General features: G+C 40.5%; 1 long non-coding RNA gene across 1 annotated transcript; it reads left to right on the forward strand.

Annotated features, from left to right (window-relative positions):
* The first annotated feature begins 6,814 nt into the window (after nucleotides 1-6,814).
* On the forward strand, nucleotides 6,815-19,310 carry LOC117703522 (uncharacterized). The gene is made up of 3 exons (XR_004606173.2): nucleotides 6,815-6,948; nucleotides 8,825-8,908; nucleotides 11,655-19,310. It is a non-coding gene; the product is annotated as an uncharacterized LOC117703522 (long non-coding RNA).
* Nucleotides 19,311-24,502: the final 5,192 nt, after the last annotated feature.

Raw genomic sequence — 24,502 nt, forward strand, 5'->3', positions numbered from 1 at the left:
TTTGGTTGACTTTTGTTTTGTTTTGTTTTGTTTTGTTTTGTTTTGTTTGAGACAGGGTTTCTCTGTGTAGCCCTGGCTGTCATGGAACTCACTCTGTAGACCAGTCTGGCCTCGAACTCAGAAATCTGCCTGCCTCTGCCTCCCAAGTGCTGGGATTAAAGGCGTGCACCACCACTACGGGCATTTGGTTGACTTTTATCTGGTGTTTGATAACAATTTTACATAATTCAAGTGTCCTAAGTAGTGTCTCCCTTGGTCAGATTTATGCTTATGATATCAGTTGCAGGTATATGTTACTGCTGTCTGGGCCTGTGATGTACAGATATTCATCTCAGGGTTCAGTTTGCCAAGAGGCACAGTGTTTCAGCTCTGGTCTCTTTATATAAATTCTAAGGAAGATCTAATAAGATCTAATATATTTTCTGTCTTTCTTTTTATGACTTTTTTTTTTTTTTTTTTGAGACAGAGTCTTATCTGACTGGCTTGGAGTTTGCCACATAGATCAGGCCAGCTTCCAAATTGCAACAATCGTTCCACCTGAGCTTTCCAAGTGCTGTGCTTACAAATGTGGACCCTAACACCTCCACTGGAGGTAGAGACATAGGATCAGGAGGTCAAGCTTTGCTACATGCTGAGTTTGAGGCCATCCTGGACTACCTGCAAGAGCTGCTCTGACAGGTCCAGGGTTGGCTTCACAGCACATAAGCAACAGCTTTAGAACTGTTCCTTAACTCCAGTGTCAGGGGATCTAGTGCCCTCTTCAGGCCCCTGATGGTATGAGATGTATGCACATACATACATGAGCCAGGCAAAATATTCATTATATATTCACATAAAATACAATTTTTTAAAAAGGCAACAATCCAACATTTTAGACATTCTAGTATAGATCAACAGATCTTAGCAACTCACTACCTCCACAGATCTTACAACACATCTAAAAAAAACGTTTAAAGTCCATTTTGGTGGAGTTAGTTGGCGATTCTAGCACTTAGAAGACAGAGACAGGCACAAGAATTCAAGGCATGCTCCAAGTTTGAGGCTAGTTTATGCTACAGGAGACCCTGTTTCAAAAACAGTGGGGTTGGCTCAGCAGTTAACACACTGCTTTTACAGAGGATCAGAGTTCAGTTCTCAGCATCCATATTGATTGGCTCATGGTAACTCCAGCTCAAGAGGAATCTAATGTTCTGGCGTCTGCTCACATGAACACTCAAATTAACACCCTTTACACACACAAACACAAAGTCTTAAAAAAATTCAAGATTAGCCAGGTGATGGTGCATACCTTTAATCTCAGCATTCAGGAGGCAGAGGTAGGCAGATCTCTGAATTCGAGGCCAGCCTGGTCTTTAAAGTAAGGTCTAGGACAGCCGGGGCAACACAGAGAAACCTTGCCTTGGAAAAACAAAAAACATTCAAGGTCTAAAATGTATTGGTGCTTATAGGCATTAATTCCAATGAAAATCTACATTTTCCTGGAGCTACTAAAAAAGAAAATTAATATTACTGTATATTATTCAGACTGGGTCATTCCTGAATATTTGAAGGATTGAGCTCAGTGATTCCTGTCTGATTTTTTTTTTTAATGACCTTGAAATCAGAAATTTTTGTTGTTATGACCTAGAAGTTTCTGAGAAGTGTGCACTGTGGGGGGTGAGGGAAAAGCCCTTTGTGTCAGGATGCTGAATTCCATATGTATATATATATGAATGATTTTATCTATCTATCTATCTATCTATCTATCTATCTATCTATCTATCTATCTATCTATCTATCTATTTTTCAAGACAGGGTTTCTCTGCATAGCCCTAGCTGTGCTGGAACTCACTTTTAGATCAGACTGGCCTCAAACTCAGAAATCTCCTGCCTTAGACTCCCTAGTGCTGGGATTAAAGGCATGTGCTACCACCAGCTAGAGCTAGCTAGCTAGCTTGGTGACCTTTCTTCCTTCCTCCCTCCCTTTCTCCCTTCTTCTTTCTCTTTCTCCTTTCCTTCCTTTTTTCCCTTATGAGACACAGTCTCATTGTGTGTGTTGATATAGACCAAGCTAGCCATGGACTCAGAACCTGCCTCTGCCTCTGCCTCTGGAGTGAAGGTGTGTGCCACCATTTGTAGCTGTGGTGCTCAGTTTCTTGAGGGAAAGAGTTCTCTGCCAACAGTGAAAGAACAAATTTCTAGCTGCTGCTATCAAAATATGTCTTGTAGGATGTCATTGAGGAGAATGGTCATGGGAACTCTCATTATTTGAACTAATTTTCTCAAAATTGAATTGTTTTCAAAGAATGAGTATGCTGTTTTAAATGTTTTGTGTACTGCATTTTTTGGTGGAGAGGGAGCTGCAGCAGCCTGTTACTGGTATTTGCAGAGATGAGTGTTCTGTGACTGCATTTGTACCTGGTCACCACTGGTGATTCTTTTAACCCCGTAATCACCAAGAAGTGAGAAGTGGAGGAAAAGGAGTGCTGTGTCCAGCTTGGGTCCTGGAACCCAGACTAGGGGCTTCCAGGGAATGAAGAAAGAACAGGTACACATGAACATGTACAATAAAACTATGATAAAGTAGGGTTGTGCCATGGCCATATCTGCCACCTGGAATCTTGGTGTATTAGGTACAGCACAGGTGGAGGGGTTAACTAGCCTCTGAAGGAGGTCTCTGTAATCAGCAATTTCAGACTGTAAATAGACTGTAAACATCTGGCAGGAGGAAGCACAGTTGCTAGTCTGCATACATAAGTTCATCCCCATGGACACTTGTTTTCAGATTCTCCAGGATGCTTTGCCATTTCCATATGGGTTAACAGCTTTGCAAAATTGTTCATGTCATGGTACACATTTAGTGAGGACTTCACTCACTCAGACCTTCCCCATTCTCTGCAGAAAGGAAAAATGCAGATTGCAGACTGTGTAAAAGGGCTGAGAGTAGACTTCAGAGACAGTCCACTTTCTTTTGTTTGTTTGTTTTTCGAGACAGGGTTTCTCTGTGTAGCCCTGGCTGTCCTGGAACTTATTCTGTAGACCAGGCTAGGCTGGCCTCAAACTCAGAAATCCACCTGCCTCTACCTCCCAAGTGCTGGGATTAAAGGCACCACTGCCCAGCTGACAGTCCACTTTTTTTTTTTTTTTTTTTTTTTTTTTTTTTGTGGTTTTTCGAGACAGGGTTTCTCTGTATAGCCCTGGCTGTCCTGGAACTCACTCTGTAGACCTGGCTGTCCTGGAACTCACTCTATAGACCAGGCTGGCCTCGAACTCAGAAATCCGCCTGCCTCTGCCTCCATCAGACCGTTACCACAACAAAACCTGATGTTAACCTTGTGTCCTAGTTCACTTGTCAGTTGCTATGATAAGCACCTACCAGATCTTATTTGGGGAAAGAAATGACTTATTTCCACTTACAGGTTTCACTCCATCATCAAGAGAAGTCAAGGCAGGAACTGAAGCAGAGACCACAGAGGAACACTGCTTGGCTTCTCTTCCCATGACTCGATCATCTTGCTTTCTTACACAGCACAGATCCACCTCTCCAGGCATGGCAGCATGCACAATGAGCTCAGCCCTCCTATATCCATCATTAATCAAGGAAATGTCCCTGACAGACATGTCCACAGGCCAATCTGGTGGAGGCAATTTTTCAATCAAGGTTCCCTCTTCCCAGGTAACTCTAAATGTGTCAAGTTGACAAAACTAGCCAGTGCATTTAAAAATTAATTTTAAAATAGAAAATAAATAGAGCCGAGGACACAGCTTGGTTGGTAGAATGCTTGCTTAACATGCAGGGTTCGAGGTTTCAGGCCCAACACTAAAAAGCTAGGTATGCTGTCACACATTTCAGCATGGGAGGTGGAGGCAGGGCCGCCAGCACTGCAAGATCATCTTTTAAAATTTATTTCTTTTTATGTGTATGAGTGCTTGCATGGACATTTGTGCACCATGTGCATGCAATGTCCAGAAGAGGTATCACGTCCTCTGAAACTGTAGTTACAGGTGGTTGTGAGCCAGCACTTAGCTGCTGGGAAATGAAATGTTCTCTGTAAGAACAAACAATATGGCTTTGCTACAGAAGTTCCAGTCACCAGTCAGATCCATAACCTGGGCACAGCACAGTGTTGTTGATATGATTTGTAAGGTTAAAATGAAAGAAAATTAGTTGGATTATAGTTGAATACCGTATACAAATAATGTAAATCAGAGTTAACAATACTGGAGAAATCAATTTCAAGATTTACTTACAGCCTGGCAGTGGTGGTGCATGCCTTTAGTCCTAGCACTTGGGAGGAGGAAGCAGGCAGATCTCTGTGAGTTGGAGGCCAGCCTGGTCTACTGGTCTACAGAGCAAGTTCTAACACACCCAGGGCTACACAGAGAAACCCTGTCTCAAAAAAAACAAAAAACAAAAAACAAAACAAAACAAAAAAAACAAACAAACAACTGCCTGGCGAGAAACCCTGTCTTAGAAAACAAAATAATTAATACAGTGCTACAATAATTACGACTGTGTGGTATTCTTCAGCCCCAGTTTTGGGGGAGGGGGTTGCAGAGGGGACAAGGTTTCTTTATATGGTCCCAGCTATTCTGAAAGCCACTCTGTTGACCAGGCTGGCCTCAAACTCAGAGAAATCCACCTACCTTTGCCTCTGAAGTGTTGGGATTAAAGGCGGGCACCACCACTACCCCAGCCCCAATTTTTAAAAGTAAAAATTTTCAAGAAAAATAAAAACTATAAACTTAACCAAATAAGTTGGGATTTAGATGGCAGAGGTTGGAGGATTGCTAGAGGGGTGAAGTACACGCTGGAGAGATAGCTCAGCAGTTAGAGTCCCTTTTGCTTATGTGGGGACTCAGGCATGAGTCTTAGCCCTGACATGATGATTCACAATGATCCCTGACTCCAGATGCACGTGATCTGACACCCTCTTCAGGCACCAAGCAAGCATGTATGTGCATAAATGCAGGGAAAACATTTGTTTACATAAAATAAATCTAAAAAATGTATTTAAATTCGAAATACATGAACTGAATATGTTACATCATCTTTCACATATTACAAGGCCTATTTATTTGACCTTTTTAAAGATTAATTTGTTTTATATGTATGTGTGTTTCCTACATGTATCTATAGGCAATATGCACTGTGTGCATGCTTGGTGCTAGTAGAGGCCAGGAGGATGTTGGATCTGGATGTATTAAACAGATATAGCTCTGATGAGTGCTTGTCTTATATGCATGAAGTCTGAATTTTCACTATACACACACACACACACACACACACACACACACAAATCAAGCAGGAGAATTACCATGCCCCATATAAATAGGAAGGACACTGCACCATGATTCAATGGTGACAGCCCTGCCCACTATCATCTGAGCCTCTGGTTACGTGAGTTAAGGACAGACAAGGCTATTTCTGCCATTTCTTTGGGCAGTGCTTCAGCTTAGCACCAGCCTCATTGCTTGATATTGCTCACTTGAATTACTTTATCTGTGCATCTGTCTGTCCCTACTCACTCTTGTACCTGACCATATTCCTCCTCTGAAGCTCACCTGGCCCCTCAGCTGGCTTCAGTATGCTGTGTCTTTCTAAATGAGTTCATTAATATCTAACTGTGATGACTTTTCCCATTTGTATCAGCTCTGTCTGGATGTAGTAAAACCTTATTGAACAGAGGTTTGTGTAATCCTTTGAAGGCATTCCTGTAGTATATTCTGTGCAGATATACAATATACATATACATACACTTATACATACTGTGTAGTGTAATGTGTTTGGGTGGAGGACATTGTTGCTAACTTGAGATTCAGGACATAACCCATGTGGTCATTCTGCTACATTGCAAATTTGAGGCCATTCTGGGATACACAAGTCTCTGCCACCAGCCCAGCTACAAAGGAAAATCAAGGCTGCTTGGCAAGTTGCAGCCAATAAATCAGTGTAGCTTTTGAATTTATTATTATTCAATAGGTTCTTTTAAAAATATTCAATAGGTTCTAACATTCTAATAATAATATATTACTATCCAATAGATTCAATAGACAACTAACTGTGTTTTGTCTTTGTATGACATAGCATCTTTACCACAGAGGGAAGCATAGGAATTTGGATTTAATAAATGGCCTAGTGATAACCCCGTTGTTTAGAAAGCACTGCTTGCCCAGAAGAACGTTTGTCATCACCTCGAAGAGTCTATTGCCTTCACTATCTCTGAAGTTTTCTCTGGAAACTTCACTATCTCTTCTGGAAACACTATTGCCTTCACTATCTCTCCTGGAAACACCGCTAGAGGATCTCTAAATCCTACAGCTGGAAGAAACAACAAATGCCATTTAACATTTTCTCATTCAGCGTGCAGGTCCAGGTGAGGAAAACTCGCTACTGTATTGACCTTTAAACAGCAGGCAATGTTCAGTCTAAATGGGTCAAAGTCAAAAGACCTGACATCATGAAATTGTTCCTCTGGGTGTAGTGTTAGTCCGGGGATAAAAATCCTTTAGGCCAAGAGAGGAATTACTAGTAACAGTATATGTTAACAGTATGGATAGTTTAAAATAGTCATTTGGCCTTGCCGCACTATCTTACTAAAAAGTGAGACTGCCTCCGTGTGGAATGCTTTTCCTCAAGTGGATTACAATAACCCTTTTCCTCATTAACTTCAACTGGAGCACTAGGCTCCAACCAAAAAAAAAAAAAAAAAAAAAAAAAAAAAAAATCCAAAGAGGGATTGATTGATGTACTTTCCAGCCAATCTGCGATGGAAAATGAGCGCGCGAGCAAGGTGCTGTCCAATCAGCATCCGGGGGTGGGGTGGAGTCTTTTGCGCCCCCGCCCCTAGGTTGGCGGACTAGAGAAGGAGCGAAGATGGCGGAGTGAGGCGTGCCCCGGGCAGCTGGCCTGCGGGCCCGGGGCAGGCCTCCGGCGAGAAGCGGAGTACTTGTGCTGAACCGTGTGAGGTGAGCTGAGAAGGCCGTCTGTCTACCGGGTGACGAGCAGCTAGTGGGGCGGCACAACCTAGGACGGGGTAGCGGCGAGCATAGTGAGAGAGCCGGCGGGGCCTGGGCCTCACGGGGCTTTCCATTCGCAGCCCGCAGCCGCCTCCGGGTATGTGGCCCGTCCTTCCCTTACCCGCGCTCTACGCCCTTCCTGGTGCCCTTCGCTTTGGCCGTTGTGTGCTTTACCCTGGTTCTCCGAGTTGCACATACACAGGCTGTATCTGGAAGCCGCTGTGTGCACCTCCGGTTTATTTTTCTAAGAATCTGTATTGTTTGTAACTCCCACAGCGACCCTTTACCGAAGGCGTCATCGGTTAACAGGCCTGTTGCAGCTGGGTATTTTGTGTCCCTGGGGCGTTGACCTTGAGATTTGCTGTAAAAGACTCCCTCTGGTATTTTCATTTGAGTATGTGTGTTACAGATAGGCTCTTGCAGCCTTTACCTCATTCTCGCACCTGCCAAACTTTTATGACCGTAGTAAGCAGCTTTGTCCTTGTGCGTCCTGGTAATGTCCTAATGGCGCATTAATTTCTGCAAACAGGTCTCAGTGGAATTCACCGATGTTGATTTCTTACCCAGAATCAAGGGAAATGGCTTACGATGCTTTACTTTTTCTCTTTTTTAGAACTATAGTTTTGGAAATACTGCTGGAATCTCATTTATGTCGTTGGTGTACACCAGTGACAGTTGTAGTACTATCAAAATGTTTGTATTTGATTCTTGTTTAATTTTTTTGTAATTTTGTAATTGGAAGCCCCCTTATTTTTATTGGTCAGTTAAATTCTAGGAACGTCTGTGCTTCTGGTTTCTGGATTGGTGAGACGTTTGCTGGGTGTGTTGGTGCTCAGGACGAGAATTTACATCTATCAAAAATCTTGTTTCAAAAATAAACTGACATATTAGTGAGAGCCAGTTCGAATGGAAGTATCATAATGTGAGTGTTGGTGATAGATTATGTTTTTTGTTAGCCCTAGATTTAGCAGAGCTGACAGCAGAGGGTGAAAAAACCAAAAAACAAAACCCCTCCCCTTTAGCACGAGTAGTTTTTGTTTCTTAATCTGATCCACCAGTAGAAGAAAACAGGTATGAGCCAGACAGAGAAATGGTATATAACATTCTTCCTCATCTTAGAGAGGAAAATGTATTTGCACTAAAAGCAAAAGTCTTTTGCTTTGCAGTAAAAGGCAGCTATAAAATACTGGAGGTTTCATGCAGAATTACAGTTTCTTTCCTCTCCAGAAAGACTCTACAGTATCATAAATTTAGAGAGTTGCATAAAAGCCTCAGAACTACTTCTCCAAAAATGTTGATATTTTTAAACATTAATTCCACTACAGGTTTATAGAAAGTGACATTATGATTATTCCTTTGGAATACTTATGAGAGTGAATTTGCTTTAGAATGGTTTGGTTGGAATATCTTTGTATACTAATACTTGTAGCATCAGTAAAGGATATGTATGTCCTTACTTTGGTGGTTTGCCCCCCCCCCCACTCATACATTTGAATACTTGATCCCCAGTAGGTGGAACTTTTTGGAAAGGATTAGGAGGTCTGGCCTTGTTAGAGGTTTTGTATCACTGGGGTCAGGCTTTGAGGTTTCACAGACTCAGAGCCAGTCCTGTTGGGTCTTCCTCTCCTCCTGCTTGCTGTTAGAGATGCAAGCTTACCTGTTGCTGCCACCACGCCTTTGTGTGCCACCTTTGAACTCTAACCCTCTGGGACTGTAAGCACAACTAAATGGTTTTTTTTTATTAATTACCTTGGACATGGTGTCTTATCACAGTGGTAAAAAAAAGAAGCCAAGACACTTATTTTCATGTTCTTTTTATTTTTAGGAACCTTATCACACAAAATGAACATTTTCCTGACCTTAGGTGCTTTTATATTCAGCTCAACATTCTGAACTCAGGACTTGGCAAGTAAGTAGTAATGGGATAATCATTCTAAGTACTGTTGTGGCAGCTTGAAAAGGGCTCCACAGAAGCAAAACACTAAACTGTTAACAGCATCAGAAGATGAAGGTAAAAATAAGTATAAGCCAGATACTATGGCACTGCCTTTATTCCCAGCTCTTGGGACTTGGGAAGCTGCGGTGGGAAACAGAGTCTGGGCTATATAGCAAGACATTTGTGTTAATAAATAAAACCCACAAGACCTAGTTATTGCTAATTATTATCTATTGCACAATGTGTACACACACAGAGAACCATAATGCTGGCTTCTGTTTTGGGGGGGGGGTTGTTTTTTATTTATTTATTTATTTATTTATTTATTTATTTATTTTATGTGAGCACACTGTCACTGTCTTCAGACACACCAGAAGAGGGCATCAGATCCCATTACAGAGATGGTTATGAGTCACCTTGTGGTTGCTGGAATTGAACTCAGGCCCCCTGGAAGATCAGTCAGTACTCTTAAGCACTGAGCCATCTCTCCAGCCCTCTATTTTTGTTTTTGTTTTTGTTTTTGTTTTTTTTTTTGTTTGTTTGTTTTGTTTTGTTTTTTTTGTTTTTGTTTTTGTTTGTCTGTTTGGTTTTTGAGACAGGGTTTCTCTGTGTAGCCCTGGCTGTCCTGGAACTCACTCTGTAGACCAGGCTGGCCTCGAACTCAGAAATCCACCTGCCTCTGCCTCCCAAGTGCTGGGATTAAAGGCATGCGCCACCACCGCCCGGCTCTATTTTGTTTTTTAACCAAAGCAGTTACAGTGTGTAAGATGATAAATCGCTTTCCCAACCAATAACTTTCATTGTGTACAGACAACATGCAGATTTAATGAAATTGAATATAAACTGATTAAAAACTAAGTGTTGCTGAGCATTACTTGGTGTGTATGTAACACATATGTGCACATATGTGTTACAGTGTGCTCTAGAGGCTAGACGTGGGTGACAGCTGTCTTCCTCATGGGTTCCCCACCTTATTTTTTGAGATAGTTGCCTTACAAAATCTAGAGCTAACCAGTTTTGGGCTAGACTGGCAAATTAGTTAGCCCTGCTAGCGATCCTCCCGTGTGCTGCCTCCCACACAGGGGTTATGTGCATGTGCTGTTGCATGAAGCTTTTTACGTTGACAACGTGCACTCACCTATGTATGGTGGCTTGCAAGGAAACGGCACCCATAGACTACTCATAGAGAGTGGCGCTATTGGGAAGTATGGCCTTGTTGGAGGCGGTGAGTCATTGTGGAACAGTTCTGAGGTCTCATATGCTCAAGCCAGGCCTAGTGTGATGGTCTCCTTCTGCTGCCTGTGGATCCAGATACAGAACTCTCAGCACCTTCTCCCGCACCATGTCTGCCATGCTTCTTTTCATGATGATAATGGACTAAACTTCTGAAGTATGTAAGCTGGCCAGCCCCAATTAATGTTTTCCTTTATGAGAGTTGCCATGGTCCTGGTGTTTCTTTTTTTTTTTTTTTTTTTTTTTTTTTTTGGTTTTTCGAGACAGGGTTTCTCTGTGTAGCCCTGGCTGACCTGGAACTCACTCTGTAGACCAGGCTGGCCTCGAACTCAGAAATCCGCCTGCCTCTGCCTCCTAGGTGCTGGGATTAAAGGCGTGCGCCACCACCGCCCGGCCTGGTGTTTCTTCACAGCAGTAGAAACACGAAGACAATGAGCCATGTGCTCAGCTCCCACTTCAGTCCTATTTATTTTGAGGTAGTAAGGATCAAAACTAGGACCTCTGATACAGAGAGGCAGGCAGCAGATGTCTGTGAGGTAAAAGCCAGTCTGCTCTATACAGAGAGTTGGAGAAGACGATCAGTGAGACCCCATCTCAAAAAACAAAGCAACCTCTCCTCAAAAAAAAAAAAAAAAAAAAATCCGAGAAAGTAAACCCCAGACCTTGCTTTCTAAGCATTATCAACCCCAGCTTTCAGTTGTTTGTTTTTATATAATATTTATATGTTTTATGCATATGAGTGTTTTGCCTGTGTGTATGTCCAGCACATGTATGTCTGGTGCCCATGGAAGTCAGAAGAGAGTGCTGGAACTATGAGAGGCTGTGAGACGTCACGTGGGGGCGTGGACTTGTGCACCTGTGTCAACATAACTAGGGTTCACACTGATTTCTGTGTCTGTTCTCCCCACCCCATACCCTTTTTTGTGGGTCTCTTTTTGTTGTTCTTTAATATGTGTTGTCAGTATGTTATCCAGAGAGTTTCTTATAAACTACATTTCTTTATGTGTGTGTCTGTATGCACTCCTGTACATAGAGAAGGAGGCTTCTCATTCTCCAGTTCTAGGATTATAGAGGCTTAAGCCAAAAATTTTTTTTGTTTTATCTCGTATTTATGAATTTTTCCCTACATGTGTGTGTGCTCTGTGTAATGGATCCGTGTGTAATGCTGGAAACTGAACTAGGGTCCTTTGACAGCTAAGTGTTCTTAACTGCTGAGCCATCTCTCCAGCCCACAAAGTTCCTATTTGAGGGTTAGAAAAGATGTCATTTGTTTGTTTGTGTTAAAGACTCACTACATAAAGTCATCCAGACTTTATGTGCTGTAATTCTTATGCCCCAGCCTCAGTCCTACAGGCTATAAGTGAACACACGCTAAACTATTTGTATGCACCTATATGTGTATGTTTTAAATACTGATTTTACAAGTAAATTTATATAGAAGTGCCTGTCCCAGTCTTCCTATTTTCCATTTGATTTGTGTTTCCAGGAGTTCCTGTGTGGACTGCTCAGTGAGATGTCCTGGTTCTTCCATCCCGTTACTTTCCCCAGTGAGATGCGGTATCTTTCGACAGATTACCTCCATGGTTTAGGATGCAAAGACTGCTTTTCTTTTATTTCATGTCAGACTCAACACAGAAAAGCCCTGAGGATGCAGCTGCCCTGTTGACTTCAAGAAGAAAATAAACAACTGACTTGGGTCCTCTGCAGTTTTTTAATTATAAAGACACTGTTTGCAAGTAGAAGGAAGATGTTGAATGTGAAAAAAGTGCTTAGGTTATGTGGCGTGAATTGTTTTCTTTTTCAAAGATCCAAACAAGAAGACTGAACAAATACCAAATGTGGGTGACTTCAGGTTTTTTTTTAAAATGTCTTCCATTTTTAACACTATTATAAGCACAGTTGAAACAGCAGAGGTAAATTCCAAATATTTAATATAATTTGAGGTAAAAGAAATGTTATCTAAGTTCTGGCTCACTCTTTGACAGATTTCCTGGACAAAAACAAGATAGGATAAAAGCAGAAACCAGGTTTAGTTTCATATGGGAGTGAAACCATTACAGTTTTATGTGTATAAATCCACAGTTTTTAAACAAGATTTTTCTCTTGAAGAAGAAACCTGTTGTTTATAAGAAGGCTTTGGACAGTTTGATAGTCTTAAATGTTTGGGTTTTGTCTGTTTTGCTTTGCTTTTTTTTAATCCTGCTCAGGAAGGACCAGCTGGGCCTGTGGCTAGTTCAGAGTGGGAAGAAAACATAGGATGAGGTGATGCTCACCCTGTACTGCCAGTTCGTGGGAGGCCAAGGCAGGAAGATCAGATGTTCAGGGCCAGCTTGGACGTCATGATGAGACTCAAAACCAGCAGGAAAAAAAAATGGAGTCCAGTAATACCCTCTTTTATATTCCTTTTGTGGAATCACATGGAACATGTGAGACTGGCTTTCCATGTGGCTGGAAGGGAGCCGGCATATGTGGTCTGTCAGGGTGATGTGGTGGGACTTACAGGAATGAAGGGAAAACTAAGGCTTGGCATATAAATCCTTTATTGTAAGAAAAAGAAGCAAAGCTGTCCAATGTAGCATTGTCTGACTTTTTAACATTTTTACATCATGTAGTTGCATTTTTTTTTTATAAAAGTATAAATAACTTCCTTCAACCCAAGATGGGTACTTGGACAGATGTTTTTCTAGGTGATAATGTATTCTGAAATTCTGTGACTCAGGTAAATTTTCACAGTTTGAGTTGAGCTGTCTTATCAGAGAATGGGCCTCAGGAGCAATGTTCCCAGTCCTGTGGTTGGTTCACTATAGTCTCAAAAGACATTTGGGATCTGAATCAAGCTTCAAATAAGAAAAGCAGATCTGATAAGAAGTGTGGATCTAGCTGCTAGTCACTATAGATTTAAAGGAAATTCGGGGGGGGGAGGGGAATAACTCAAGAAAACTAGTTCTAAAAAGAGGTGATACATGCTCCTTTCTTGCTTTAATAGTTATGCTATGTGGAACTATTGTGGAAATAATCTCTTTGCTTCCCAATCAGTGAAAGTCTATTACATGGGATGCCAAGCTTTTATATGAGAGGATGCCGTTGTTTGCAACGGCTGCCAGTAGAGGAGTTTTAAGCTTGTTAGATGAGTTAGAAACAGATGCTGTTGGAGCTGATTTCTGGAACGGTTTCTCAGTGCTGCAGGTGCTGTGAATTTGAGTCATAGAAATGATCAAAATTAGGAAATATTGGACATTCATGGTTAGTCAGATTGGGCAACAAATTTGAATTTATGCTAAAAGCTTTTTCGTAAATATTTATTATAAATAACCTATTAATAAGAGCAAATAATGATAAAACACTGGAGAAATAACAAGTTAAAGGTAACCTAAATTGCTGGGCTTCGTTGCTCACACTTGTAACTACAGCATTTTGGAGACTGAGGCAGGAGGATTGGCCATAAAAGATCAAAGCCACTCTGAATGACAAACCCTGTCTCAAAATGAAACAAAAATATAACCCACATTTTTCAAGTGCCCTAGCCACTAATATTTTTATTTAGAAGACAAACCAGCTGGTGATTGAGAACATTTCCTAGATGCCAAGCTGTCCTGCACCTTGCCCTCGGGCAGGGGCTGTCACTACCAGGGGAGTGTCACCCCTTTGTTCCAGATGCTTGTTCCATGTGGGTGCACTTTATCGGAGACACTCCTGCATCCTGCATGGTTAACACCAAACGGTGTTCACAGCATGGGTGGTTCCCTGCTCTAGTTGCCTGGTGTGTGGCACATTTCCATTTATAGTCTTACTTGGGTTTTCTTCTTAATAGCAGCAAAAACTATCATTGTAGAGTTGTGCCTCCATTTATAGCTGTGCCTCCTCCCTTCTCCATGTAAGCTGGCAGTTTTTCTTTTGAAGTTACTAAACAAAAACGGGATATGTGCAATATAAATATATATATAATGTATATTTTAATACTTGTGGACAAGTGTTACAAGTTGTTTAAGAACAACAAAATCACCAATGTCTTCCATTTTGAGATGTGTATAGTTTTGTAAGCAGTAGTGCTTGACAGCGTATTGTAGTGCCATGTTAGGGGTTAGTGCATGAATTTAGTATAATTTTAAACTTCAAGATGAAATATTGATAATAACCAGTAGTGTAAAAAGTGTGGAAAATCCTAGACCTTTACTTTTTTTGTGTATGAATCTATGATAGTCTCCCTGGGGATAGGAGACAAAGGCCAAAACAACTAATGTCTGGACAGAAATGTGGGCTCACACTGAGAAACATTGTGCTTGGGGGAATGCTCAGCCTCTCACAAGGTAGCTGGAAATAGTTGCCTTTGTCCTTAAAGCAAGGCCTGGGTTCATGCTTGTCTTGCTTTCTTAATTTGAAGCTAGCTTGTTCTTGTATTGATTTTCCATTGTATGTCTTGGGTTCATTTTTCCTGTTTTATGTTCAGAAAATAATTTTCTGTTTTGCATGTCTGGGATGCTATGCTGATAGCTTTGGAATGTTTACTCCATGGCTATTTCCTCTCCTGTTTGCAGCATGTGTGCTGATTGCAGAACTTTGTCAGCAGTTTGGAGTATCCTGTACTTTGGGCTTTGCTCAGTTCCACATCTGTCTTGGGTGTTTAGTCAGTCTTTCTTATGAGAACTGATAGTTCAATGGGGCCCATGTAGATTGACAAGAAGTATGTTGGCCTCTCCTTTGGTAATTGTTGACAGCTTTCACTTTTTTCTACTTTCCTTATGGAAATAAAGTAGTTGCTTTGTTCTGAAAAATAAAGTTTTCTGTAAAATGGAATTCCTACCTCTAAAAGCTGCCTAGGAAACTTGGTAGTAACCATTTTCTGGAGAGTTGTGGGTTTTTTGATTTTTTGTTTGTTTGTTTGTTTGTTCCTTTTTTATAATTGTTAGAAATAGAGTCCTGCTGGGTGTGGTGGTGGATACCTGTAAACTTCCAGCATTTGGGAAGCTGAGGCAGGAAGATCAGGAGTTCACGGTCATCCTCTGCTGCATAGTAGTTGGAGGTCAGCCTGGGATATATGAGACCTGTTTCAGGAAACCAAAAGAAAAAGAAAGAAAGAAAAGCATATGTAGCATTTATTAACATGTATTACATTAGTATGAAAGGAAATGTAAAACTTCCCCATAGGAACTAGATATGAGTCTGGTATTAGATATCCAGGGACCCAGGAACAGACTCTCGTAGAATATTAAGTATTTATACTCTTCATTCAAGTAGGTGGTTAGCGCCTGGGAGAATCTGCTTCTGAAAAGCATTTAGGAAACAAAGGGGAAAACCTTGAAAAAGTAATGCATACAAAGTAGCACAGTATATAGGAAAGGACGTTTCCTGTTGCAAATAACAAAAGCCATAAATGAACTAATAATGTTAAAGAGGTGGAATTCTGTAGCAATAATAGTTCTGTATGTGTGGTTAATTGTGCTCACAAAGCTGTGTGGTTGAGTTTGTGGGGCCCTGCAGTTTTATAGAGTTCCACAAAAGAAAAAAAAAACACATCCTAGTTAAAAGGCATTTAAACTATGAATGTATATGAATGTATCTGCGTGAAAAAATTACCAACTTTGATATATGTGTTAAAGATCCTATTTTGTTTCCCTGGAGTTTACAGCTGTTGAAAATTTTCTATTGCTTAATCTGGAATCCCAGTGAAGCCAACATGTAAGGGTCTTGCTTAAATTGTTTGTATTAATAGTCATTTACTATATAGAATGACCTATGCTTTATTCAAATAATATAACCTTTGTTCATTGGGTTCCTGGCTACCGTTTCAAAAGGAAAAGGTTTGTGTGTGTGATTGGTGTGTCTCGGGGGAAGGGGAGCCTCAGGAGCTTACTGAGTTTTCCCTGTACTTAGCCTCAAGGAAGTTAGGATTAAAAGTGAACAGAATGAGTGGCAGTGCCCAGGCAGGGTGTTTCTGAACATCTGATCAGTGTATGTAATAAGCTCATGGCCAGTGTGCTATCCTGTTAACAAGGAGAACCCAGCAGACTCGTTCCTTATCTGAGATGTAAAATGGAACCAGGGCCACCCCTCACTTCCTTTACCTCATGTTCACTGTGGCCACTTAGCACCTTGAACATCCCTGAAAAGATGTGGGTCTGTGCTCTTTTGTTTTCCCAGGGGAAGAAAAGTAAAAAAGTAGTTTTGTAGATATAAGACTCTTATTTTATTACAAGCCTAAGGGTAGGGAAAAGACAATATTGAGTGTAGTTTCTCTTTAGGTGTCCTATGCTGTCCATGTTAGCTTTTGGGACAACCAAGCAATATTCACAACAACTGCATGATCATGAAGATGTGGCTAATTCAGTTAGATCAGAGATTACCCTTAACAGCCAAGTTTATGGTTCTAAATGCAAAAATACGCTACAAGACTTTGTGGTCTCAAAATATGTGGTTAATTAGTATTCAGTCTTACTGTAGTCTCTTGTTTACTCTTTATGTACCTGTGATATGCAAAATATGAAAAAGACACCCCTCCCCCCAGCCTTCAGGGTTTACATTCTCATGGTGCTGTAGGTGCAAGCATACTGTCTCTACTTTATTCAGAACATTGCTTGGCTACTAATTATACCATTTTGGAAGAACCATTTGGCCAAGAGTTTTAAGATGCAGAGGGCTATGTTGAATTTCAGGGCATTACTGCTTTTGTTTACACTGTTTTAGCTCTGCTCCTCAACTTTTCCCAGGGAGCTGTTCATTAATACGAATCAGAAAAGAAACCATTCTGCCCAAGTACCCTCACCACCCTCCAGCTCTCAGTAAGTGGCCAAGAAAACTTGTTCCATAAAGACGATCACCTCAGTTCCTTTTTCCCAGGGTTTTACACTTATTCTTTACCTTCCAAGGGCCAGGATTTCTAGATAAACCTTTTAGAACCAAACAGAAGTCTTAAGTTTAGCTTTTTTGTGTGTGACTTGTTTTGAAGCAGCGTTATAGTAGATTACCTGACTGCATCTCTGAGGAATTTGACTGACATATTCAGTTGAAGTTTTGCATGTATCATTGCTTTTTCCCAAGATTTGGAATCAAAGGGTTTGCATGTTTATTAAAACCAGGCCTGATTGGAAGTGTAAGCAATAGTTGCAGGCCCATAACTGATTCTAGAATGCTAACATTCTAATGCATGGTTGAAATTTTTTGTTGTTAGGTAATTATTAGTCATTTTATATATGCATTTATCAATAATGAAGCAATAGATACTTAAACCAATAGCTTGGTTTTATTGTTTGAATTACTTCTATTTTCTAATTAAAGATTGTCTTACTTCCATTGAAAATTGGAAGTATAAGATAAACAAGGGGCAACCACAAGACATTCAAACTGTTAGGAAAACAGCAAGCAGTGCTAGCTCTGTTTCCTAGCTCTATTTATTCCCAAGCATGTTTGCAAATAAAAGATAAACTAAGCATGTTGAATAAGCTGCTGTAATCAGGACGGTGCAGGGTTTCAGAAGAGTGGGGAAGTAGGCCAAGTAGAGTCATCTTTCTTCAGAAATAACAGTGTTCACTGCAAAATTACTAGCTGTGGGACTTGTCTGATTAGGTTTATATAGACTACGTTTGGGGTTTCTTAAAACTATAGATTGAGCCAGATTCGTGGTCTTGAACAGGCAGGAGCTAGCCTAAATGCCATGGCCAGACTCCAGCATCAGTGAACACAGACTGCAGTTCAGTAATGCGGCATCTGTTCTGGAAGCTGCTGACTGACCATCTGCAAGGACCCTGTAGCAAGGTTTCTGTCGAGCTACAGAAGTCTGGCTACTCAGACTGTGGCTGTGGCTGTATTTGCAGCTATAGAGCTGTCAGACTGTGGCTGTGGCTATATTTACAACTTAGAGCTGTCAGACTGTGCCTGTGGCTGTATTTGCAGCTGTAGAACTGGAGTTTAGTTTAGATGAGTTGGTCAAAATGTGTAACTTGCCTGAAACTTAATTCCTGATGAACAGGAAAAGAATTTCTTCCTCCAAAAAAGACATTTAATTGGATGAATGAGTATTGGTTTGTTACAATACTGAAAGGAACAAAAGTGTAATCTACTGGCAGAACATTTACCTGAGAAAATGGGTGCAATTCCCAGCACTACCAAAAACAAAAAAAAAAACAAAACAAAAAAAAAACTCACCTCAGAGTGGTAGCATTAGAATTTCTTGACTTTGAAATGCAAGCTACAAATGGTTTTGACAAATGATGAGAAGTATTTATGATGTCTGAAAGACCTAAATAGATTTTAAATAAAACTGTTTCACTGGGTTCAGTCCAATTTACATGTTATATGATGGAAAAATAGTTTCAAATGTAACTTTAGCTGCGGTACTTTGCTATGGATGTTGACTGGCATGGTAACTTCCAACCTTCAGAGCTGAATTAAACTTGTCAGTGTGATGTTTGCTTTCCACTAAAACATTGGAATTGAGGTATATGATGTATCCCAAATAGAAGTTCTTTGTCACTTACTGACCCTCTGCCAGCCAATAAAGATGTCAGAGTTCTCCCTTCTAGCAATCTCTTCCTAACAGTCCCTATAGTCAGAGCCTCAGACAGCAAGACTCGATGTGTTTGGTAGACTCAGGCTTATAAGGTACCTTGAAAGGCAGAATGCAATTAGGATTATTGGTGATGTTCCAAACATCTTTGGGAATGGTATGCTGTATCCTTAATTTAAATGTTCTTTTGTGCTTGAGACATAGTTTTTGGAGAACACTTGGACTCTGGGGCCAGTCCTCAGCACTGACACCTATCTCAAGGATCAGACAAGTATTTTGTCAGTGTATTATCAGTCTATAAACATTACTAGTCTGGGCATTAACCTTAAACCTAAGCACCCCTTTAATGAAAAAGATTGAATAGTAATCTCCTTGAGAGTGGTGCATTTTCTGCCCTTCAAGCATAGGTGTCACTGTTCGCTTGCCCTTCCTTGTACCTTCTGCTGTGCCTGCCACCAGTGTATGAGGTGACAGCTTCATTGAATGTTTGAAGCACTACAAAAGGCAGCTTCTTAATCTATGCATCTTTGGGAGTTTTGAAGAAATTTGACTTCTTGGAAAAGGAACTGTTTTGAGAGTCTGAAACTGCACCTGTATGTATATATTTTTAGCAATAAAGCATGAGCAAAGAATGCACTGAAATTTCATCGTCTGTTGTTACTTTGAAATGGGTAATTTCAGATAACGTAAGTTACAATGGGAAAAGAAGACTTTCCATGTTCCCTTTAGTTAAAGTAGGCTTTAGTTTTCTGTTTTCTTTCTAGTGTTGGGCTGGGGGTGAGGTTGAGACAAGGTCACTTTGACTGGCCTTGAACTCACAGAGATCCTCCTGCCTCTGCCTTGTGAGTGCTAGGAGTAAAGCTGTATATCACCACCTCAGTTTTTTTTTTTTTTTTTTTTCTGGGTTTCTTAATACTTCTGGTGGTGGTTTCTGATCCATATTGTCCAATAGTAATCATCTGAAGAGAAGGAACATCACAATTTAACTTAACCATGCTCATTCCCCTTTTGTGCTTCATCTGAGGTAAGTCCTTGGTTTCTGGTAAGATTCTAAAAAGGATCATGATAAAACTAATCCACTAAGCTCTTCCCATGAGCAATTTCCAAGTTTGTTTAGTCTTAACTGAAGACAGCAAGAGATTCTGTAACATTATGTGTTACACTTGGCTTTAAGAGCTGGGTCATGATCCCATAGGTGCTGGGCAAAGGGCTACCAGGGACTGTTTGGTTTGAAGCCAGACTTTCTCAGGATTGATCTTCAGTGTCATGGTGAAGTTCTAGATCCTTTGGGGCAAACCAGTGGCAGCAGCACACCAACCATTTATACCACTGACCTCCAGCATCCTTACTTACTCTCCTGGAGCCCCTACAGGTACTGACGTTTGCTTGGACTGTTCTCTTGTCTTTTTGTACTTCAGCCTGCACATTTATTCCATGTTTCTGGTACAGGAGTTTGTACAGGAAGAATACACTAAAGCCAAAAGCCGAAGTCTTTTTTTTTTGTTTTTGTTTTTTTTCGAGACAGGGTTTCTCTGTGTAGCCCTGGCTGTCCTGGAACTCACTCTAGACCAGGCTCTCCTCTAACTCAGAAATCCACCTGCCTCTGCCTCCCAAGTGCTGGGATTAAAGGCGTGCACCACCACTGCCTGGCGCCAAAGTCATTAAGATAATAATGGTTTGGATAACTAACAAGGTTTAACAGTATCTTTTAAAAAAAAAAAAAATTGGGCCATAAAATAGCAGATACAGACATTTATTTGTTGCTAAGCCTGACCTAGGTTTGATCTTTAAGACCCTCGTTGTAGGAAAGAAAGCACTCCATATAAAGACAGAGTATATGTAAATAGATTTCAAAATAGATATAGAGTGGTGTATATCTGTACTCCTAGCATTTGGGAAGTGGAGACTGAGGGATCAATTCAGAGTCTTGACTATGTAACTGGTTTGAAGCTAGCCTGGAATACAAGACTCCATCTAAAAAGTAGATTCCTATATCAGAAAGAAGAGGTGTCCCTCTACTCCTAGGCAAAGAGAAAGATGTTAAAAATTTCAAGATAGGCTGTTGTCAAATAGAAATAAGCTACTGGCTTTCATTACCTGACTGCTAAAGGACTTGAGGATTTTCAGCACTTGGATGAGTAACAGTCACTAGTAAATCACACACAGGTACCAGTTACTGGCACTCACACCTGTGACATGTACCGTCCTCAAACCTTGATATGGCATACACCTATTATATTTTTGGCTTCCTATGATTGAATATTCAGTTCTGTGCAATATGGATCTCTGTCAAACCTTGTTGGACATCAGCGTATTTATGGTGTGTGTGGAAGGGGCAGGTCTTAAAATTATTTACAAGGTCAAATGGAATTATAAAATGCATCCTGGCATTCCCTTATAAACAAAGCATATTCTGAAAGAAACATATCTTTTAAAGTTTTTATTAGCATACACACACACACACACAATGGGTTTTATGTCCTTTTCATACATACATATACATACATACTATACTTGGATCGTATTCACATCCCCTTCCATTCCAAAAAGTTACTTTTCCCATAGCTCTCTTCTGCTTTCTTTTTTTCTTAAAAGATTTTATTTTTCTATTTTATGCATGAGTACACTGTCACTGTCTTCAGACACACCAGGTCATTGGATCCCATTACAGATGATTCTGAGCCACCATGTGAGTGCTGGGAATTGAACTGAGGACCTCTGGAAGAGTAGTCAGTGCTCTTAACCATTGAGCCATCTCTCCAGCCCCTCTTCTGCTTTCATGTCTTTTGTGTGTGTGTGATCCAGTGAGCTTCATTAGGGCTATTTACAGGAGTGTGGGCACCTTACCAGAAGAAAATGTCTTTCTGCCCCATTGACTATCAATTGTACATATCCTCAGGGAATGAAAGGACCTTCATCACCCTCTATCTGCTCTGTGACACCATGGGAACATCTTTAAGAGTATGTGGACAAATGTAAATGTAACAAGGTCAATCACTTGACAGAATCTCATGGTGCAATTAAGAGACTTAACTATGAGACCTAAGGTTCCTTTAGCTAACATGAGGTAGATCTCACTTTAGTCCAGGCTTGCTTTCTGCCTCAACCGCAAATGTGTTAGTATTTATAGGTACACCCTACATCCATGGCAACAGCTAGATTTCATTAAGCATTTACTATAATGCTAAGCACCTTGTTTATTACATTAGATCTTTTACTTGAGTACTTATGGTTTATTTTCTTCCAAGTAAGATATAAAAATGACATGAAACATTGAGTTGTTTAGATTAACAAAAACCAACAGAAGGAACATAGACAACAAGGAATGCAATAGTCTGCACTAGTGAGACCTGTGCCTTCTGCATCACAAACATGGTGTTCCTCCCATCATAATGACCCAGTTCTTGCAGAAACATGACTCAGGAGTTTTGTCTGTTACAAATAATGTAACTATAAGCCTTTTGTACAAACATTGGTGTACATCTGCTACTTGTCTTTAGCACAGGTGCCTAGGGATTGAGTTTCTGACCTGCAGTAGCCATTTATGTCTTTAGTTTCCATATGCAATGCCAGACCAGTCTCTAGTTGTACCAAGGTATTATGTGTACAAGTAGTTTACAGGAGTTCTTCCTCATCTTTACATCATAAGTTTTCATTTTCACCAGTTTGGTTGTTAGTGAGGTTGGGTAAGCTTTAGACTTTTTTCTGTAGTCTGAGAGCTTTTACGAGCATGCAAATTGAGCCATATCCCTTGGCCCAATGTCTTCTCTAAAATGCTTGTATAAATACTTTGCCAGTTTGTAAGTGGGTTTTTCCTGATATATTGCAGTTGGTTTATAGCTTCGGCATTTTGGACTTTTGTTGTGTATGTTGTGTTTCTGCTTTGGCTCAGTTTTTCACTCTTTGTCTTACTTGAAATTCTGTATTTTAAAATACTGTCATCTTCAAATGATTAATGCTTAAGAAACTTTCCTGTGTTCAGGGTTCTGTTTAAACACTTCTATTTTCACGCTTAACCTTTAGATCTTTATACCTGGATTGGTTTTCATAGAACAGCATTCAGTTTATTTTTTCCTTCCATGATGGTAACCAGTTGTTCTACTATTAATTCATTTAATCCTCACAATCAGTGTGGTTACTGGTTTTGCACCTATTTTACACAGTAACAGAACAATTAATTCTTCAAGTTCATGACTATTAATAAGTGGAACATGGTCTGAATCTCAATAGTTATTTCTAATTCAACAGTTGCTCAATTACAAGCATGTTATACTCCTCAAAAACAGAAGTGGGTCCCAGTCTCAGGAAGTGGAAGTGGAGGAATTTGCCACTAAGCCAATGATGCCATATGTGAGCCATGACAAATATGTGCCCCCACACAAATGTAATTTAAAAAGAAATACCTAATTTAGAAATAAAAAAGGAAAAGACAGTGAGCTACTTGAGCAATTAAAGGACCTGAGCTACCAGCCTGACCATTTTAGCTCAATCCTCTGGACTCACAACGCAGGACAGAACTGATGCCTGCTAGTTGTTCTCAGACTCTCATGTGCAGTATTTTTTTTTTCTTTTTTTTTTTTTTTTTTGAGACAGGGTTTCTCTGTGTAGCCCTGGCTGTCCTGGAACTCACTCTGTAGACCAGGCTGGCCTCAAACTCAGAAATCTGCCTGCCTCTGCCTCCTAAGTGCTGAGACTAAGGTGTGCGCCACCATCGCCCGGCACACACTATTATTTTTAAGGGCAATGTTTGCCACAAAATATTTACTGGACACACAGATAAATAACTTACACATGCTGCCCAGCTTAATCTAAGTCAGGCTCAAGGACTTAATTTTCTATAGAAAGGCTCATCCAAAATGGCAAATCCAGAAGTTAAAAAAAAACAAAGTTATTAGATGAGAGATGTAGCTAAGTAGTAGAGCCTTAACCCTCTATGTATGAGGCCCTAGTGACATACACACAGTGACATAACAGGTTTTTTAAAATTTTAATTTATATGAGTACACTATAGCTGTCAGACACACCATAAGAGGACATCGGTGATTGTGAGCCACCATGTGGTTGCTGGGAATTGAACTCAGGACCTCTGGAAGAACAATCAGTGCTCTTAACCGCTGAGCCATCAAGCCATCTCTTCAGCCCAACATAACAGTTTTTAAACTTCAATAAAGGAAGTCTGTTAATGTTAAGGTAAATATGTGTTTTGAAAATCTACAGTTGGGGATGGTCACCCACTAAGCACTCAGGAGGCTGAACTGTCACATTGGAGGCTAGTCTGGGCTACAGAGAAAGATCCTATCTCAAAAATTATTCAAAGTATTATTAATTTATTAAGCCCCAGTCTGTGAGGCTGGAGAAATGGCTCAGTAGATAAGTACACTTACTGTTATTTCAGAGAACTAGGTTTCAGTTTCCAAAACCCTTAACTGCCTATAATTCCAGTTCCAGGGGATCTGACAGCCTCTGCAGGCCAAACAGAAGCATGGTGCACATCTTTAATTTCAAAAGCAAAGGCAGGTGGATCTCTGTTCAAGACCAGCCTGGCCCACATAACATGTTTCAAAGTGGGGATTACACAGTGAGACCCTATCTTAAAAACAACAGCAAGGGCTGGAGAGACAGCAGTTAAGAGCACTGACTGTTCTTCCAGAGGTCCCGAGTTCAATTCCAAGCAACTACATGGTGGCTCAAAACCATCTGCAATGTGATCTGATGCCCTCTTCTGGTGTTCCTGAGACAGCTGCAGTGTACTAATGTAAATAAAGTAAATAAATAAATCTTAAAAAAAAAAAAAAAAAAAAAAAAAAACAGCAAAAAGACACAAATTCTTTATT

This window comes from Arvicanthis niloticus, chromosome 2 (assembly GCF_011762505.2).
Source record: "Arvicanthis niloticus isolate mArvNil1 chromosome 2, mArvNil1.pat.X, whole genome shotgun sequence".
Taxonomy (NCBI): Eukaryota; Metazoa; Chordata; class Mammalia; order Rodentia; family Muridae; genus Arvicanthis; species Arvicanthis niloticus.